Here is a 21,176-nt window from a genome sequence, read left to right on the forward strand (position 1 = left end):
ACTTTGTGACCCCAAAAATGGAGGTCCCACCCATCTCTCACCCCCTTGTCATCACAGAGTTTCTCTCTGTATCTCACGGTGACACCAGCGCTCACGTGTTGGTACTTGAGTCACCTCAGTTCAACAGCCTGGAAGAAAACAAACAACAGCAAATCCTACATAGCTTTATGCCACACTAGTGAGTCAAAGGGAGGGTCCAGTCAGGGCCAGAGCTGGTATAAGCAAGATGCAGGACTTGGAATGGAGGAGAGGCACACGTTGCCTCTCTTCTTTGTCCTTAGCTAAACACTTTGCCTGCATCCACAGGTTCCACGTGTGCTCTACAAGGAACACACTGCCAAGCTCTGGGTTTGCTCACAGTGAGCACTTCTGCTGGTGAAAATATTAGCAATGACCTGAGAAAGAAGACCAGTAAAAAAAAAGTTTAATATAAGAATAGGCACCTGTACAAACAGTCACATACAGCTCAAATAGTGGCTCCTGGGGATATGTTTGTATTAGATACATGCTCTTGTAGCTTTAAATAAATTTCTTCTCTCAGAGCATAAACATTTATGATTTAATCTAGGAATTACCTTTAGAGACACCACAAATGTCTAGGGTAATGTTAACCTTTGTCTCAGATAATCAATTGTTTTTGGTCAGCAAATAATTAATCTGATTTAATGAGTTCTTAGGTGACACTGGTCAAACCCACACACTTCTGCACTGCTGCAGGCAAGAAACTGCGACCAAAACACAGTTTTAAATGCAGCAGGTTGCTTCATCCTTGGCACTAGCTCAGCTAATGTATGTAGGCAGCAGAGATCAAACTTACCAAGACCCTTCTGCCCACCCTGCCCTTTAGAAGGCAAGGAACTGCCAGATGAGGGCTCACAAGTAGACCACAATTTGACTTAGACATACAGAAAACAAGTACAGCATTCATCTGAGAGAAAGTAATTGGTAGATATTTTCCTCAAGCTGCTTTATTCTGCTTATGTAGAATGTTACTTTGATTGAAGACATAAGCAGGAAGCACCCGAGAAATGATAATTGAAAAGCAGATTTGCTATATGTGTTAATTTATCATTATAGCAAAAAAGACAGGCCTATTTGAGATTGAAATCCCTTTTTTGTCACAAACATATTATCAAAGAGAAAGAAAAACAGAGAAAGAAGAAATTAAAAGGAAGAAAGGAAAATAGGAAAAGGAAAAGGAGGAAAGAAAAATGTCTTTTGAGAGTTAATTCTTCAGACTTTTTCATGTGTTCTTGAGCTGGCACTCCATGACAACATTTCCTTTATATGCTGTCCCTGGTGTATTGCTATCAAAGCATACAGGACTTTTCTATTGAGTGGAAAATTGGCGAGCCTTTCTTGTTTACAACTGCAAAGGTAACAACTCTGATAAAGTACTGGACATAATTATGACACTTTTGTGCCAAATTGTGGGAAAAATAACTTTACATTACCTTAGCCTGGCCATTGCACCTGAATGTGTTGCTCTTAAAAACAGCACTGATGTTGCTTGCTAACAGCATCCCTGCTCAGAGAGGGCTGTGTGTACCTAGTGACCTCCTGGCTTCAACAAATCATAGTAAAAACACTCTCCTTGCAAGAGTAGCTTAAGGATTTTCACAGCAATTGGTGCTCTCAATACCATCAGTTTGGCTCAGCTTTGGAAGAAGAGTGTGAGATTGACTTCTAGAAGCAGCAAGTGAAGCTCTGGGCTAGAAGGGGACTGACAGCTGTATCCATCTCAGCAGAGTCCCTCTGCAGTCCTTCCAGACTCCACTGTGGGCTGCTGCTTCTTCCCAACTGCCCTTAAAAGATCCCATCTAAGGCTGAAGTATAAATGGACAGATGCTGCATTGCTGTAGTGACCATGCCATCCCCATTATAAAGATTGACAGGCAAAGCAGTGCAAGCCTTGTTAAGAAAAACACTCTGAATGCAGTGTAAAGTGGATCTAGGCTGTTTGGAAGCACTTAAAAAACCACAGGATTACTAATCATAGAATTATAGAATTATAGAATCATAGAATCATAGAATCATAGAATCATAGAATCATAGAATCATAGAATCATAGAATAAGCTGAGTTGGAAAGGACCCATCAGGATCATTGAGTCCAACTCCTGGCCCTCTGCAGAAAACAAGAATCCCACCATGTGCCTGAGACACTGAGTCCCTTCCTTAGCATCTCATAGTGCCTCAGGTATTGTAGGCTCTCTCCCCACACCACTCCCTTCCCATCCTCACAGCTCAGGGAGTTGAGAACTGCAAATTTTCTTGAGCATCAAGCTCCAGACCCCAGCAAGCCCCTTGAATCCTCATCTTCTTAAGGAAATTCCCTAGCAATCAGCCTATTCTTTCAAGCTTTACCTTTGTGGTTCTCACAGCACTTTATGAACATTCATCAAGATTATGTTATAACACCTGTGAGAGGTTAAAACATTGCTACTTTCCCAAGGGTGGGTAATGTGATTTTTGGGCATCCACATGGAGATGTGTGAAAGTTTCAGAGATAACCCCAGAACTACCAGCTTCTGGTACACAAAACGCGACCCAAAATAAGCACTATTAAAAATGCAATGGTGTGCTTGCTTTTATTTACCTCCTAGTAAAAAAGAGTTTAGAGGTAAAAACATTTTCAAGTGTGCCTCCACAGCTCTGAGAGCAAGAAACTTTTTATTTGCTTGTGCTTTTTTGCCTGAAGGGAGCTGAGACAACTTAACTAAAGATGCAATTCAGGCAGTTTGGTCTGTAAGTAAAACAAAGTACACACCATATTGGATGACTCATAGTGAAATTGCAGGAGCAGATTAAATCAGTGGGAGCCATGAGCTTTTCCGTAAACAATTTCAAAGTTACTGACACCAAAGCACAAGGCAGTGCAGTATTAGGCACCTGTTAGGGGAAGATACAACTAAGATGCATGACATTGTGAGATGATATGTTGAACAGGCAGTGTGGGGACCAGCACAAAACAGCATTTGTAACAACTTGAGATCAACGTGAACAACAGCATGTCATCATAAAGGCACATTTCTTTCCCTCTGGATTGGATATTTCCCAGGAATTCCCCTCCCGGGGGTATTTCGGTGGAGGGCCCAATGACTAGAGGTTTGGGACAGGAATGAGGAGAATGCAACCACTCCCCATTATCATTTTCCCACCCACCCTCCCATGGTGAGGAGCTTTTCTCCCTCCCAAGGCTTTCACAGGAGCTCTGGAGCAGCTGGCAAGGGGAGGCATGCCAGCTACAGCTCTGCTGGCAGGGGCCCTCAAAGGGGGCTGCAAAGGCAACTGACCCTCTGCAGGAATCCCTGTGGTCTGCTGGGAATCTCCTAAGGGAAATTAAACTGCTCTTTGGGGTGAGGGCAGAGAAAATGTTTTTTTCCTGCGTGATCTGCAAAAGGACCTACCTATCATGACCTGCCAGTATCAATACAAAGTTAATGAGCAGTGATTAAGTTTGCCTACACTATTTTTCCTGTCAGCTAGGTATTTCACCCATCGAATTTTAAATCCCATGAGAGCAGGTTACTGCAGTGTTGAGCTCTACAGAAAGTCAAGTGTAGGTGACTTCAAATCTAGAACAGACATGATTGTTAGTATTGGGTCAAATAACTCATTGACTGCTACTTTTTCATATGGGAGCTGAACAGTGCTGAGCCTCCTGCCTGGTGTGCATTCACTACTATGGCAAACAACCTCCACTCAGGAGTGGTTCAGCATTGAAAGAGCTGCAATATTTTAAATTGGGATTTGAGGAACCATGCAGACCTTTGATATGGAATACTCTATTTCTTGCTGAGTAGAAGTTGGTCCTGTATTTGGCAGATGGCACTGCCTCAAGTGTTTATCCAGAGTGCTCTGATACATATGTCCATGTATGTTCACAGACTACAGATAAACTTAGGTTAGCGTGACAAAAGCATTTGGCTAATGAGTGTCAAAACTGCAAACACAACCGATCCTCTCAAACTTTGTTGAAGAAAACAATAGCACCTGATATATTTCAGTTGGATTTGTCAGCTAAGTCAAGACTGACTCTGCTGCTGCAAGCCATAATGCTAGAATATACCACTTGTACAGGATGCCCTCTGTGCTTTACATCTACAAATCATCCCTCCATCATCCCAGTGAACTATTACTACAATTGTATAAACCCCAGGAACACTAAACCATCAAAGCTTTCCTAAGCCAAAGCTACACAGCACTTGGGTGACAGTGACAGTTGAAAAACAAAGACTAGGAACACTGACTTCTGAATTATTTTTTCTGTCTCTAGACAGTTTTTGCATGTAATAGAGATCAGGTAAAAGAATGGTAGTGATGCAGATCAGAGTTTACATATGCTCAATTGTTATTGCCATGTTGCTGTCTTTGCAATAGCAGCTTAAAAGAGGGATTGCTTTAAAAAGCTCCACTCAAAACCAAGACACCCCTGACTGTATTTTGAAATCTGATGATTTCTTCATAGCTCCATTGTCATTATTAAAAAGTTTGTTCCTTAAAATAATTAATTGTGATACAATAAATATTCAAAATAATTTTTACTTTATTTAATTTAACAGTCCATAGTTATGATTTTGTATAGTTAAAATTTTTCTCCATCTCTGATTTAAGAATTCAGTGTTTCCAGATTTTTTAATGTAATATTTGTATTTGACTGATTTTTATAATGCTGTCTGGTATTCAGTTTTTCTGTTATGTATAATCATTCAGCAATTTCCATTATGACTGATGGAGTCAGGAAAATTTCACTTTCAACCATATTAGTTCTTCTCACTATTTTTCTCCCAGCTAATTCTAATTTTAATTAGATTGAACAGCAATTGATTGTACTGATGTACAATTCAATTAATTCCACAGCGATGACTGAGGTTATTTGCTGAGTGACAGCAAAATACTACAGTACACCAAAATGTACAAAAATTAGATACCAGTTCTACTGGAAACAGTAGTCCATCATCTTGTATACCCAAATTCTGATTTGAAAGTCACATCTATTTAGGTATTTTTAACTTATTTTCCATTAGGAATGAGGATTACTTCATTTGTTAAGTGTAGAGATCATAAGCTCTGTAACGTTGAGACGGAACTTTAAAAACTGACCACACAAAGTATCTCGAATTTAAATTTTTCATCAGAGGCAGGTGGAGTCCTGGTTTGCTGTTGTGTGCCCATTGTTTTTTGACTCCCATTACAGTAGATCATGTAGATACAGGGAAAATCATCTACTCACAGTCTTGTCTTTTAACTCTGGAATGAAAAGCAAAATACAGACTACACTTCTGTATTTTCTGAACCAGAAAAAACAGATTAAACTATGGCCATTGTAGATGATGTTTGATCTGCATGGATTGTACATCTGTCTAGACTGTAGACTAAAACTTTGTGCACTGATCGGTAAGAGTCTGCATTACCCATTCAAAGAGGAAATGTTGCATGAAGGTAAAATTCATGCCAGCATATAATAGCAGACAATGACTTACACTATCTGACCTAATTCAGAATCGTCAACCTCAAACATTCAAAAATTCAATCACGACACCAATCATGGAACTAATGTAAAATCCTGATTCAAAAGCACATTGATTTTTCTTTTCTCTACAGGTTTCTAAGTTCACAGAGAGCAGGCTTCCAGACTTTCCCTGGCAGTCATGAAGGATGAAAACACTGTTTTGAAGGTTGCACTTTTCGCATACCTTCTTTCACATTCTTGGGATCAGTGCTCTGAGAGGTACAATACATTTCGAACAACAATTAAAATAATTGGCAAAATAGTTTTCAAAGGCAGGGCCAATGATTAGTCACCAGTTATTAGAAAATAATTGTGAAGGCTAACGAGGAGCATTTGTTTCCTTCTCTGCAGTTAACTACAGCATTGTCAGTTTGTGAAATGACACCAGCCAGACCTCTAAAGGGCGAAGTCAGCTCTATGATATGAGGTTGATAATTAAGGCTGTAGACAGATAGTAGAGAGCCAAGTAGGAACTTTATCCCAAGCCAGTGTGATGTCACAGGACTGTTGCACTGCCTTCACTCACAACCTGCAGCTGCTTTTTCAATCTCTTGGCCCAACTAAGTCCCACCATCCCTCTGCTTCATTTGCTCAGGGTCTTGGGGTGACATGGTAAAGTAATCTATCTATGGATCTGCAGCACATCACTTTGCCACTTTTTCAGACCATGGCTGCTGTACCAAGCTGGGATGGGACAGAGAAGATGTCCTGTCCAGGAACACAAATGCTGCAAGGTTGTGGCTGTGGGTCCTCAAGGAAGCTTGGAACTGCTATGGAACTTGGCCCATGGAGTTTGAGGGCCCATGGGATGAACTTCCCTGCATCAGTAAACAACTACATACACTTGGAACATGTTCCTCCCAAGCAAAGAAAGCACTGGTCCCTGGCATTATACAACTCATAAATTGGTCTTGCAGCCTACTGGATCTCCAGGTAAGACAACCTCCTCTGTTTCTTTTCTGTTGCCTCTCCCTACAGATTTTTTCCCTGTGAGAGGGGAGTATCAGCTTGCAGTGCTGAGCAAAGTCCAGCATGGGCAATCTCATTTTGCAGACATAGCCTACCACAGCAGTGCAATGCTGTACCTGCACCACTGGCTCTGAACTGTTGTACAGCTGTGGAACATGTGGGGAGGTTGTGCTCCTCCCTTGAAATGGCTGCACCTTATGGCTGGAAGATGCAATGCCTGTGTCTCAGCACTGTGCAGAACAGCCAGCTCTGGACAGAATTTGGTATTTAAGTGCAAAACCAAGAATACACAGCAGAGTCAAAACATTTAACAGCAGTATTTTGAATTTCAAAACTGTATGAAAGATCACTTTTAACCTTTGAATAGAGTTCAAAAGATGTCCCTCAGCACACTTCCACTTTTAAATAAACAGGAGAATCAAGGGCCTTGACATTTCCAAAGCCCAAAACACCGGTTTGTTTTCCTTACATAAATACTTTGAATCTCAGCAACTGTCTACAAAAGATAACGATAGAATTTGTCATAGTTAAATGTGATCTGCTGATAGATTTAGCTTGCAGTTTTACAGCACCTTTGGGGAGCTTTGGTCCATTGAATAGAAGAATTCAGATGTATTGTGAGCTCTAAGGACACGTTCTTCCCCTCAACGTTTTTCATAAATGTCATTGAAGATGCAGCAGCCATGCAGTAAGTGAGAAAAGCAGCTGCCTTACCATCAGGCTGAATTAGAATCACAGTGCAAATATACTTAAGTGACTCAGCAGTAACTAAGTGACTATTTGGGATCTGTTCTCCCCTGGTAGTGGTCATGTAATTCCCCTTCATCTACATGGGAAGCGAGCACATGTTTTAAGCAGAAACTAAATGCATAGTGAAGTAAACCCTTCAAAATTTTTCTTGAGAGAAAAGACATTGACAGAAGTTTTCTGTTGTCTTCTGCTATTCTGTTGTTCATGTTAGTAAAATGAGCATTTTTTCCAGGTTAGGGAGAATTAAAAATTACTTGTTTTTTCCCCAGAATACCCAGGGATTTTTTACCTTTCCATTTGTTAGTGACACAGTATTAACAACCCCATGTGTATAAATGGAGTTTATCAAACTACTGATGTCTTTAAAAAGCAGTTTTGAAAATCAGGAAGAGTGGCTTTTGAAAGAGGTTAATCACAGAATCACACAATAAATTAGGTTTTGGAAAGACTTCTCACATAATGGAGTCCAACCTATATTAACTGATTTCACCCCAAAGGACTAACACAGAGTGATCAAACACCTTTGCTGTCCACCTCTGAACTGGACAATGTTGTTTTCCAGATTTTCAACTTACCAGTTCCTCTGTCTCACATCCCTGCTAAAATGTCTCCCAATGGGAGCGAGTATTAGCTCATACTCTAGATAAAGCAGCTGGTAAGAAAACCTGATAGATCTGGAGAAAAGATCAGGTATTTCCACAGAATCACATCTGGGAGCTGGTTGTTGTCTCCTGCCATGATGTGTATAAACACATTAGAGTGGTTTGGAGCTGCATGACTGGGGTCCATACATTCACATGCTCATCCTGTGGAAGCCACTCCTCTGCCAGGGCAGTGGTAAAGCATGAGCAACAGGACACAGGGGACAGAAAATGGAGACTCATGGAAAGGAAAAGTGGAAAAAAATAAAGAACTACAAGCTAAAAGATATGCTATTGGTTTTTTAGCCTCTTGTGCAAGACATGAACATCAAGATGAATTGACTGCCATTATGTAATTGCAAAATGGGTCTATCACACAACCTCTGGGTCTGGGGTTTGCATGTAGCCCTGTTTGAAGCAGCAATATAAGGCATGTTAAGCCAAAGACATAGATACATATTTCTATTACTTACCCTTTTTTTAAATTTTTTTTTTTTTATTTTTTTATTTTTTTTTTTAGACTATAGTTATGGCCTTAGGCTGGGAAAAATATTTATGCTCTTCTCTCCGGTGTACGTATTTTCTAAGGACAGCACCACTCTTATGCATATGCAGAAGTGCATGCTTTACATATTTACTTTCTTTATACAAAACAGTGTGCCTGCCACATCATGTACTGCTTTCACTTCTGTGCATATTCCCCCAGATTTATCATCTTCTCATATTTAGAATGTAATTCTCACTCAAATCACAAGCAGCCAGCTCTTCTTAATAACAGTTATTTCAGAGATAACAGCTAATTATGACATTTTAAAAGGCATACATTAATATTTCAGTAGGCTCAATGTTTTGAAATACTACTCAGGGCAACATCTTGGTTGTTTTTGCAGGGAAACCTAAGGATCCATTCAGCAAATAGGCAGTAAAAACATCCTTCAACATACAAACCCTTGCAAACACTTTCTAGAGTGTCTTCTGTTCATCATAAGCCACACTTTGGGAAAAAAAAAAACTTTAATGGATAGCTTCTTAATGTAATTAAATATATTTAACAACAGTATGCTTCAGAGTCCTTAAATTAGTCCTTTGCCTCAAGACAATGTATTCATCCAAATCCCCTCCCTAAAACATTCTTATTCTGTAAATCCTATTAGCATTAATCTGCTAAAGTTAGGTGTGCTTTATCATTTTTTTTCAGATACCTGAAAAGCTTTGAGAGCTACTGCTCATTCAGCAGCTTATGGTTCCTTCTGGAGGTCTAATTTAGCCTGGAAACTTTGAAGGGTTCATGCCACCTTGCCTTGGACATCCTCAACTCAACAGCACTACAGGGAAAAGAAAAGAGTGGAGGATTTATTGCAGGATGGCATTAGCAAGGGTGTGGTAAGAAGGGACAAAATCGAAACCTAACAGTGTACTATAAATGCAAAGGAGAGAAGTAATAATTCACCTCTCTTTTATCACTTCCACAGTGTGTTTTGTTCCAGAAACAACAGAGACTTTTATCTGAAAGTCCTTGGATGACCGATCCCATTTAAATTCAGCCTCAGCCTCTGCAGGCTGAAGTAAGGCCTGACCATGCTGTGAGGTGGAGCCAGCAGGGACCCCAAATATTTTCCAGCTCTAAAAAAGCATGGTCAGATTATTGTTTCAAAAGGAAGATTAACACCTCTCTGAAGTCAAAGGCGTGCACAAAAACCCAGGAAAGGGGATTTCTGTTCCTCCCTGAGGTGCATGCAAAGTCTTTCTTGGAAGAAAGAAGTGGCTGCATTTTTCTTTCAGGTTTATCTCACAGGCACGTGAAAGGCAATTGGGGCTTCCCAAACCATCAATTAAATGCTGTGAGAATTTGTAAAAGTTAACAAGGGAAAGAGGGAGTTATCTGAGGATTCTTAAACCATTTTAAGCAGGAGCATGGAAAGATTGCCGAGCACAAGTTTTAAACCCATCATATTTCAAGCATCTAAAATCTTTGTCCCAAGGTCTCACTGCTAGATTAAGCTTGGTCACAGAACACAAGACAGCAGGGCTGCTGACTTTAATTCAAGGAGGATTTGGACAACGCTCTCAGCACACGGTGGAATTCTTGGAGTGCCCTGTGTTTGGCAAAGATGAACTCCAGGAACCTCGTGGGTCCCTTCCAACACAGGACATTCTCTGACTCTGTGGCTTGGGATGGCTGCCGTGCCCACCACCCTCTGCCGAGGGCTGCGCACCCCCCGTCACCGCCCGACCCCGCTGATACACGGGGCACTGAAGGAGGCTGAAACTTCGCTCCGGGCTGGCAGGGAAGAGAAGGGCCGGGAAGGGCTGGGGCTGCGGCGGAAGGGCCCCGACACCGCGCTGGAACCCCCGGCGGCAGCGGCCCCGCGCTCCCGGCCCGCGGCAGCCCGGGGCGAACCGCGGCGCCTCCTCGGCCCAGCCCGGAGCGTACGCGTCCCACCCCCCTGGTCCTTCTGCGCTCGCCAGTACTTTTCCCGGGCGCTCCCCAGAGGGGCAGCGCCGGGTCTCACGGGATGGAAGGGGGAGGAGGTGCCGGGGCGCTCCGGCCGGGCAGGGCCCCCTTTGCCCCGCCCCGCGGGCCGGAGAGGTCCCGCCGAGGGGAGGGAGCCACCCGGGCTGTCCCTGCCTGTCCTTCCTGCGCTGGGGCGGGGGAGCAGCGGCCCTGCCGGCGGCAGGGGGGAGCCCGGGGAGCTCCTCCCGCGCGATCCCGGCAGCGGCAGCGGCAGGAAGGGCAGGGCGGGGGCGGGGGCTGTGCCTGTGCCGGGGGGGCGGTTCGCGGAGGAGGGGCCGCCGCCGCCGCCGCCGGGCGCAGCAGGCACAGGGAAGGCAGGGAGCGGAGCTGCCGCGGTTGCCGCCGCCGAGGGCCGGGGCCTTGGACGCGTCCGGCGAAGAGCGCAGGAGGAGAAGGAAGGGGAAGGGGGGGAGCCAGCCGGCCCCTCTCGGAGGACGCGGCCCGCATCCGCCCGGGGAAGGGCAGAGGGAAACGGAGGGGGAGCGAGCGGGCGCCGCCGCCGCCGAGGAGACAAAGAAGCGGAGCCCGCCTGGGCTGGGAGCCTCCCCGCCGCCGCCGCCGCCCGCCCCGCTGCGCTCCCCGCCGGCCGGCCGGAGGTGAGCGCGGCCGCGGCCGGGACGGGGACGGGGCCGGGGCGGGGGCCGGGGCCCGCCGCAAACTTGTGGGGGACGAGGCGGGGAAGGGGCGTCGGGAGCGGCCGAAAGGAGGGTGTCACCTGGGCGGCCGAGGCTCCGCGCAGGAGGGGCCGGTACCTGCCGGCGGCGGCACGGGGGGCCCGGAGCGGGAGGAGGTGTTTGTGTGCCACGTCCAGCTGCGGGGGGGGCTCGGGGGCGGCTCCTCCACATCCTCCCGAGTTGCTGCTCGTGTGCGTGTGTGTGTGTGTGCGTGTGACAGCCGCCGCTTTGTGCCGCCCGGCCGGGGGGCAGCGCCGGGCCGGGACCCACCCCCCACCCCGCGCGGGGCTCCGGTGGATGGAGGCGGCGTATCCGGCGGGGCAGCGCCGGGGAAGGCGGGCAGCGCCTCCCGGCCGGAGCGCGGCGCAGCCCCAAAGTTTCCCGGGCGGGAGCGCCGCCGCCCCGCGCGGGACCGGCGGGCGCAGCGTGCAGGCGCACACCGGGCTGCGGGCGGGCAAACACCGGGCTGCGGGCGGGCGGGCACACACCGGGCTGCGGGCGGGCAAACACCGGGCTGCGGGCGGGCAGGCACACACCGGGCTGCGGGCGGGCAAACACCGGGCTGCGGGCGGGCACACACCGGGCTGCGGGCGGGCGGGCACACACCGGGCAGCGGGCGGGCGGGCACACACCGGGCTGCGGGCGGGCAGGCACACACCGGGCAGCGGGCGGGCAAGCACACACCGGGCAGCGGGCGGGCAAGCACACACCGGGCTGCGGGCGGGCAGGCACACACCGGGCTGCGGGCGGGCAAACACCGGGCTGCGGGCGGGCAGGCACACACCGGGCTGGCACACGGGCACACACCGGGCTGCGGGCGGGCAGGCACACACCGGGCTGGCACACGGGCGCACACCGGGCTGGCACACACCAGGCTGGCGCACACCGGGCTGCAGCGGGCACACACCGGGCTGGCACACACCGGGCTGGCGCACACCGGGCTGCGGACGGGCACGGCCCTCCGCTCGCTCTGCTCGCTTTGCTGGCCGTCACCGACTTTCGGCTTCAGCAGGGCTGAGGCCGGGGCTTTTCTCTAGGAGAGCCAGTCGATGCCAGTGTAGGTAAAGAACATAAAGGTAAAATTACATCTCATGTATTCAGTGTTCGGTGAAGCGCATCCCTGTGTGTTTTGGGAAGAAAATTACTGAAGTTTGTAAGTCTTCTCGCCCTGTTTTTAATTAAAAATGTGCCGAGTGTAACAGCTGCCCCTTGCTGGCAGGGTAGGCACTTTGGCCTATCTCAGATCAAATTGCAATAATTGTATAATTCAGGTCTAACCTGCAGCTGGCTGATCATGAGGGCTCTCAGCTCTAGTTCCTATGTTATATCTTCCACTGATTTTTAAGTGAATGTGGCCCCCTGCGTGCATCAGGGTTATTCCGTTAATTCTATATAATATTTCACTCGGAACTGTCATGTTTGTCAAACAGAAAGAAACCTTCTTTAATTTTAAAAGTTGAATGGTGACTGAAAGTCAGCAAGAATTTAAAGCATTCTTCAGCTTGACCAGCGTTTCTTGCCATGAAGCATTTTTGTTTCTGAGGAACATACTGCTGCTGTTCTAGCAGCTCAACGTGGGAGAATTAGACTTCTCTTTCATGAAATGCGGTAGTGGCCTTTGTAAAAACAAATTTTCATGGCCTAACCACGCGTGTTTTGTGTCATCGGGAGTTTGGACTGGTAACTTAATATGGAGGAATTTGAAAGGACTCACTGGATAGGGGATGATGAAGAATTTCTGTTTGAAAGTACTTGTTTTGCCATTGCTTTTTAGGAATCTGAAGCAGTCAGCACCACGTAGATTATGTTAGTGGTCCTGTGTGTTCATTTTTAGGTTTATAATTTCTGATGTAATGTTGTTGCGTCTCTGAAATATTGATTTCACAACTCTGGAAACAAAAGCCTCTGTCTCACCCAAGTGTGTTTAAGAAGTTAAGCAGATCGCTTTGTCTTTGTAACTGACTTTCTTCTTGTGACTTTGACAGAAGATGTCACTTTTGGGAACAGTGAGTAAATGTAACAATAGAAGGCACCTGTACCATGAAGATCAAGACTGTAATTAGCAAATATTTTTATATAGGCCATGAAACAGATAGAGATTCATTATAATGTTAGTTCTTTTTGCTGTTGTTCTGTCATTGTCTGTTGCATTTGCCTCCTACTTCTATCAAATTACATTTCCAATTGCTTTTGTGAAAAAAAATATACACAAAATCTCTTTTGCTGTATTTTCCCAATACTAGCTGCAGATAGTCTGCTGATAGTCTGGATGATCCTTTTATTACGTCCTGGCTACTGAACATATGATAAATTCAGAACTTCAGCCTTTGCCTTGTTGCCATACAGAAAAGAAACTTATCTCCCCTTCTTCTCTTCTCTGTTTTCCTGGCTAGCTGTCTGAAAGCTTAAGGAAAGGTGTTTGCTCTCTTCCGTGTCACCTCACATCTTCTGTTAGCTAAAGAAGAGGGACAAGGTCAGTGGTGTCTGCTGCTTTTCCAGCCTTTGTTTTTTTTGTGCCTTGTGTTGCTGTTGGTATGTTAATCCTTTGCAGTGCTCATGGCTTTCCTCAGTAGAAACCGTAACAGTAGAGACTCGAAAAGCAATACCCAGATAGCTCTGTTTGCCGGTCCTGGTCTTGAGCAGCAGCAAAACTACCTGGAGTATCTGCGTTTTTCATGCTCCTTGAGCATAAAAGCTGCTTCCAGACTCATGGAGACAGGTGCTGTATCAATTTACTTGCTGCAGGTTTGAAATCAAAACCAAGGCATCTTTGAATGTAAAGCGTATGTTCTAGAAAAATATTTTCTGCCTGTATTGAGGGACTGGTGGTTTCTAAACTGTGGGTACTCCCAAACCCCACTCCCCTTGTGTTTTGAGGAAGGAGGATTGCTGATGTGGATTTATTAGAGGTGAAAACTGAAAGCAGACGCTGCCGTGTTTCGGTGAGCTTAGGCAGCCCGGGGTGAGGTGCTGGGTGCTCGTGGCTGGACACCCTGCTGCCCCAAAGTAGGTCATCTGGCCTGTTGGAGAGAGAGAGAGTTGAGGCACTCTGCAGGAGAGCTGCTTTCTGCTTCTCATGAAATAATAAACTTAAAGGTAGCACACTTTGTCCTTGTATTTACTAGGTATACAGAAATGTTGTGGAACAATAGTTTCCAGGGAGTGAAAGTCAGGAATTCTTACTAGTTCCTGGAGTGAACAATGTTTAGAGAGCTGGGATGGTGTGTGTAATATGTGTAAAATTGTTTTGTCGTCGTGAGGTGAAGAAGTGAGACCTGCACTAATCATTTCACCTGTGCACCATTATCCAGTCTTTACTGCAGGAGATCCTGGTACACCTTTTGAAAAATGACTTTTCTGTTAATTTTACTTGCCAAATTTATGCATGTTGGCCCAGGAATCCAAAAGTTATTTCTGTTTTAGGTAGTTCTAATTTAAACTTTTCCTGCAAATTAATTAGGCCCATTAGTTTTCTCATAACAAAGTAGTCAATGGTGTTCTGCCCAATTAAACTGTTGCTCTGTTCAGTGGAGGGTAAAGTAATTCTTCCAAATGCTAAGTTTTTGCTGTTTTGTTTTGGTTTTTTTTCTTGAAGTAATCTTTTCCCCCCATCATAAGAATTCTTAATTTTTTCATAAATGCTAATGATGTGAGTAAGTTGAAAGTACGATGAAATATGAAATACATATTTTTTTATATTCAATTAGGTATATGTGACAAAACTAATCAGTTTGTTTCTCGCCATTAATGGAGTTCATATTTTAAACCCAGCATAAGTAATAACTTTGTGTGCAATGAGATGGCCTGACAATGTACATTTTTAACCTTTGTAGAGTACTGCAAATTTTAAGAATTCAGGCACAGAGGAATAAATCTTGATTAGAGAATAGCAACCCATTGCATTTTAAAACCCATTGCTATACACAAAACCCTGATGTCAGTAAAGTTATAGAAATACTCATGCTATGAAAAACATTTGCTAGAGTGGAAGCTCAGGCATGCTGATATAGCCTGTATGTGTTCACAGTTGTGAAACAAACTTTGTGGCTCAGAGGCTTTTTTGCACTGGAGATTTGCTATGCTGGTTTTGGTCCTGATCTCATTAGCCAGTATTAATATAATGACATGTAGCTACTGTTGATTATTTGGTGGAGCAGACAGTGGGTTGAACGTGGGACACTTGGCAGATCCCTGAATTCTCACAAGTGTTGCTTCTCACTTAGAGTCGTGGCAAAATACCGATGCAAAGTAAAATGCTGTATGGGTGTGTTTTTGCCTTACCCGGTTTTCCTCAACTCATATCAGTTACTGTATGCAGAGTACACACAACCATAGAAACAGACTTGAAACCAGGTAGTGAGATATACCACAGACAGAATAAAGCTGAAATTCTGTTGGGCAGAAAAAGGTAGATGTAGTATGTTTACAGAATCAGGTAGCAGCTGTCTTAGGCAACCTCCTTTTTAAAATATTTTTTAAAATTAATTAAATTAAGGACAAACTTTGTTTCAAATAAAATGTTTAATCAGAAAAAAAATTATCGTTAGGTAGCCTATTGTGTTTCAGCAATTGTACTGTTTGGATAGGTGGGGCATCAATAAGCAAAAATAAATGAGCAGGCCTTCAGCTTATTACCTATTTGATAGAAAGTCAGATTTTGGCCTTCCAAGCTGTTTGAGGTGTCTACATTCCAGAATGATCAGAGTATTTATGAGGACCTTAATAAAGAGAAGTGACACGAGCATGAAAGCAGGTACTGAAGTTTATGGAGAAGCTAGAGGCTGTGGATGCTCTTCCTGATGCAGTCCTCTGAGTCTGGGTCACGTCCTCTTACAGTGTGAGAAGCTGCTTTTAGCAGAGTGCTGTCTCTTGCCTGTCTTTCCCTACGGGTGACACCGGATCAGCTCTGTGCAAACACAGAGGAGCCGTCAGACGCTGCAGGAGCGCAGCAAGAGGGGTAACAAAGGCAGGTGCTTTTTGTTCATGCTGGGGTGGGATTATTGATGCTAGCAGTGCATCATTTTAAAAGTATGTGGTTTATTTTTGAGAAAATAGAGGCAAGCTCTTGGGAAAAAAACTGTCAATTTTGCTTCAGATTTAACTATATTGTTCATATTTATATTATTTTTTAAAAGTCATTAAACACTGTCTTATAACCTTTCCTTCAAAATAAGATTAGATTTTTGCAAGGTTGGGAAGGTTTAGAAAGGAATGATGGTATTCATTAAGCATATAAATTATAAATGAAACAGTAGGTTTTCTAACTCATCCTTGTCAAATTTAAGTTGTCTGAAATAATGCTTTTTGCAAACCAATTAAGTATTAGTTAACTATATAGTAAAATAAAGCACTTCATTCCTTCAGTCCTTTCATAGGTTTGGGAGAGAAGACGAGCACTCTATCCTGTTAAAACTTACTCCATATATAGAGAGGTAAACTGGTGTATTACTCTAAATTTTTTAGAGCATTCTGGGCTAGTAAACATTTCAAGAAACAGCAATAAGTGAAGCCTCCTGTTTAGCAAAACCTGGCACTGATACCAAAGAAGAGTCCCAAGCATTAATCATACTGACCTCTTGGTTTTAATGCAGTAAGAACACCCTCAGCATACTATGGCTGCAAGGTTTTTCCTTCCTGTTCTTACAATAGCAGTGTATCCATCACACTTGTTTTCTCCCACATCCGTTGTGTGTTGGACTTGGCTCCCAGTGCCATCCTGGGCCACTGCTGTTGCAGGGGAGCTGACTTCTTAGTTGACATCCTAATGGTGTTTTGGATGATGACAAGGAAAGTATTTTTCAACCTTTTAATGCAGAAGGAGAGATACGTGGCTCTATGGTATGCTCTCGGGCTGAATTTTGATAGCTGTCATGACAACAAATGACACGTTCATTTCCCTGAATGGATGGTGTCCTTCCAGACACACACAGAATGTTATCAAATTTGACAGGTCTTGAATGATGGCATGTCAAGAATTCTGGATTCCACCACAGGAGACTTGGGAGCTTGCACACTGCCACCTGGTTTAGCAAAACTTACTTTAGGCTTTTTCTTGAGTTAGAGTTCAGGGTTTTTTCAGTTTTGTTTTTAGAAGTATCCTTTGAGTTTTCATTTTAAATATATTTAATATTGGTTGAAATTTTAGTTGATAATTTTAGGTTGAAAATTTGTTTGCTAAATAGTAGGAAAAAAAAAAAAAAAGGTAGTTGAACTTCATCCAGTCACTTTAGTAAAGATTTCAGCAAAACCAGAAGGATAGGTTTTGAGTATTTGTTAGGTTGGAAACGAGCACTCTGTTCACTATATTTTTATTTTTCATTTTGTCGTAGTGCTGTCAATCAGTGATGGTACAAGCACTCCATGGTAGTTCATCTGTAGAGTGAAGGGCCAGGAGCTGACACCTGTGTAGATGGGCTGCAAACAGGGGCAGTCAGTGGCACAGATGGCTTATTTGGTTTATTTATAGGCTTGGCTGTTGTTCATTTGTAAGGTTGCAGTCTCAGTTGGCCAGGTGTTTCTGGTTTAACTGGACTGAAGAAGTCCTGTAAATTGGGTAAAACCCTATAAATGCTGCTTTTTGTGTGTTTTGTATTGGAATGTTAAGCTGGATTACAGTGTGTCAGTATCTAGTGCTCTGGTAACTGGCTCAAAGGACCTGCAAATAGAAGTTTTTCATGCATGGTGATGTATTTATTTATTTATAGTTATGAATTACTTTTGTTAGCAATTCTGTCTGGCTGTACCTGTAATACAAGTGAAATGATAACTGGTACTGTTTAAGTGCTGGGAAGAAGGTACCATGTTTGTATCTTTAATTAGTCCTTCCTACCTGAACTTGGAACTCCTTGTATGTAGCAACTTTGAAAATGTAAGTTAAGACATAGCATTTTTCCCAGTGAGTATTGAAATTTTGTAAAAGTCCCTGTTATTTTTTTCAGCCTTGTGGTTTTAATTAAGAATGCTTTTGTTCCAGTCATAAAAGAAGTTGATTATGGTATATCTTGTTTAATTGTGCTTTCCTTTAATCATTGCTTGTTGAATGCAAAAAATGTAGGTGGCATTTATAAGTATAAAGACAGGTATTTTTAAATCAAAAAAAGAGTGAAGCCATTTAGAGTATAAACATCCTGAGCTTTACCTTTCCTGTCTTTCAGAAAAAAAGATGAAAAGAAAAATTGATGATCAATCTCCTTACTTTAGATTTTCAGGTCTGTAGGCAGTCTTTCTTCTAGTGCTGCAGGGATAATATAGAAATAATTATATTGTGGACTATTCATAAATTCACACTGTTTTGAATTCCATTTAATTCGAATAGAGAAAGAAAGTAATGCTAATATCCCAAATAATTAATGCTATAATAAATGATCTGCCTTCCACTTGACACTAAAGGACTTATGTTCTGTTGCATCAAAAGACCTAAATCATTTTGAGCATTCAGTATTAAAATTCTAGTTCATGAATATTAGAAATTTAATCAGATATCTCAGTAAGGGCTGTGTGGATTGTATTGAGTTTAAACACTGGTAGTCACAAAGCTTGTGTTTAGCACAAGTATCAAAATATGACACATCATTTTTATGAGCTTTGAGGCTCTTAAGGGATGCATGGGGAATCATAATGAACTGAAATGTTATAGACTTCCTATGGCAGAAAACTGCTAAAGTCTGGGTAATGTCATTACTGTGACAATGTGTGTCTTCCTCCTTTAGTCTTGTCTTATAATGATATTCTTGGTTGTATTCCTTTAGGATCTTTTCTGGTTTTGCTGACAGGAGATTCTGGATGTTTATTCAGGTATTTTACCTCTCTGGAAGACACAATGTCAAAGTTTTGCCAGAGTTTCATTCTTTATTTTGTATTCCAACTTGTCACTCTGTTGCTGTGGCCCTGTGGAAATGCAAGCATGTTCTTAGTACCACTAGTGGTCCTATTGGAATAAACTTCTGTTATTTACAAAACACAAAGTTGAGCCATATGCACATCCTTTCCAAGACAAGAACCACTGTTACATTGCAGGCCAGTTCTTTTTTAGTTACACATTCTTTACTTGTCATGACATGTATACTGAATTATGGAACTTCTGCTGTAGTGTCACACAGCCAGCTTATTTTTAGAGACAGACATTACGCCTATACATTGTGTATGACATTAGTTTTCCAGCAGTCCCACAAAGTCAGTGTGGCTCCTAGTAGTTTAGGATTGCTTATTGAACAGTTATACTGAGCTGCTACAGAACAGGTGTGGATCAGGCAGTGCTTGATATAATACCTGTTTAAGTTGATGGAAAAGGAAGTTAGTCCCTCAGGGGAGAAACAAGGAATTCGTTAGTTTGGTGTTTTATTTAAAAACATGAAACCTAGAATTTAAAACAGAAAACCAAAATGAATAAAAGTAGGAAAAAAATGGGAAAACCGAAGTGTGATGCAAGAAAGGCTCTTAAATTGTAATTCCTGGTTTGGAGGAAAGGTTTGAAAATAAGTATATTAATGCAGATCATGGAAATTCTTAACTTTTAAAATGCTTTGCCCCCATGTTTTAACTGTATTAGATTGCTTAATGGTGCTGCTAGACCTGATTTCAATGTTCTGTTATGAAAGTCTTTTCAGCTTGCCCTTGTGATTTGTCTGTTCTTTGGTAATTTTTTTTTCCTTCTTTCCGGTTAGATAATTTTAATGGTTAAGTAGCTGGTCATTTGGATTCCTTTGAGTTAATATAAGTGATATACTTGTGGTTAAAAGAAGATACCATACATAACTGCAATCTGAATTAATGGCCGTTGACTTACCCTTCTGCAGCAATGGCATACATACCATTACTGAGTGTACATAGCATTTGAAGCAGCTTGGTATTTAGTAGATTATACTGTGCTTGCTAAGCAGGTAGTAAAATTTTAAATGCTTCATTCTTTAAAAGTAGCAATCCTGAATCTGATGTTAGTGAGTCATGAATGCAGGTGAGTCAAGGTGTAGTTGTACTAGAGAGGAGGTCATTTTTCCAATGCCACTTCCTGGTCAGCTCTGCCTGCCTGCTGCCCACCTGACTGGCAGCAGCCCTTGGCTCTTGCTCCTGTGCCATTTTCCTGCCACAGGCTTTTTTGAATGTGAGCAACAGGCCTAGTTTTCAGAATGTCATCCCTGACACTAAGCAGCTGGATTTCAGTGGATTTTTAAATTGTTGATACTGTTGTTCTAAAATTGTGGCACCTACTAGATATTAAGAAGACTCCCCACAAAACCCAACAACAATCAAAACTCCAAACCTCAATATTAATACTTATACATGGTATCAATATAATTCATAGTTTTAGCAGTTGTGTACATGCACCTTTAGGTTTTCTTAGGGAGGTACCATTTTATTTTATGAATCTGTAAATACGTAATTCAGTAAAAACTTTGATTTAGTTGGTGCATACATTGATTATTGTGCCATCTAAATGCATGGTGGTCACCTGTGTCTTTGCTTTGTTAATATTTTCCCTCCTCCTTTTCAATTACACAGTATTTTGTAGATAATAAGGATTGGGAATAGCCTTGATTGTGAGAGGCCATGTTTTTGTGTTGTCTGTAATCCATTCATGCAGCAGAAGTATTTAAGCAAAGAAAATAAAGTATTAGATAAAAATAGAAAAAATGTATTCTGTCTAGCATGATTACACACGTTTGGGAATGAGTAAGATTTGACTGAAACATTGCAGGTACATAAGTAGAGTTGATGAGATTTCTGAAATGAGGATACACTTGAATACTTGCTTAAAAAAATTCTGTGTAATAGTTTTTAACTTCTTTATTCTCTGAATATATTCTGTAATTGTGTGAGGGTGTTGGGGTGGGCTCCCACATGGGTCAGTCAATACATATCTTTCCTTAAATAAGAAGACATTTTTGCATTGAGAAGTGTAATAAATAAATGTTTTGCATCATTTTTCTAGAATTTTAAGTTGCAATTATTTGAAGTACTGTAAATTTATGGAAGGCTAAAATGACTCTGTGTAACTGTTCTGCAGATAAATCTGTTTTCCTGCAGCTGCTGTGTGCGACTGATCATCGTATGTTGTCTTGCATCCACAGCCCTTTGCTCTAAAACCTATTTCAAAGCATCCAAATCTGCCTCTTTC

The 21,176-nt window shown here is 42.8% G+C and overlaps 1 protein-coding gene and 1 long non-coding RNA gene across 2 annotated transcripts in view; both read left to right on the top strand.

Annotated features, from left to right (window-relative positions):
* Positions 1–2,084: 2,084 nt before the first annotated feature.
* On the top strand, positions 2,085–10,218 carry LOC130256028 (uncharacterized). Its single transcript, XR_008841050.1, has 4 exons — positions 2,085–2,198; positions 5,606–5,732; positions 6,178–6,446; positions 9,072–10,218. It is a non-coding gene; the product is annotated as an uncharacterized LOC130256028 (long non-coding RNA).
* A 458-nt stretch (positions 10,219–10,676) lies between these two features.
* Positions 10,677–21,176, top strand: part of NCK2 (NCK adaptor protein 2) — an 83,998-nt gene continuing 73,498 nt past the window's right edge. The window contains exon 1 of the mRNA XM_056497261.1: positions 10,677–10,984. The gene's annotated coding sequence lies outside the window, so the exon portion shown is untranslated. The remainder of the gene's footprint in view (positions 10,985–21,176) is intronic.

The sequence above is a fragment of the Oenanthe melanoleuca genome, chromosome 1 (genome assembly GCF_029582105.1).
Source record: "Oenanthe melanoleuca isolate GR-GAL-2019-014 chromosome 1, OMel1.0, whole genome shotgun sequence".
Taxonomy (NCBI): domain Eukaryota; kingdom Metazoa; phylum Chordata; class Aves; order Passeriformes; family Muscicapidae; genus Oenanthe; species Oenanthe melanoleuca.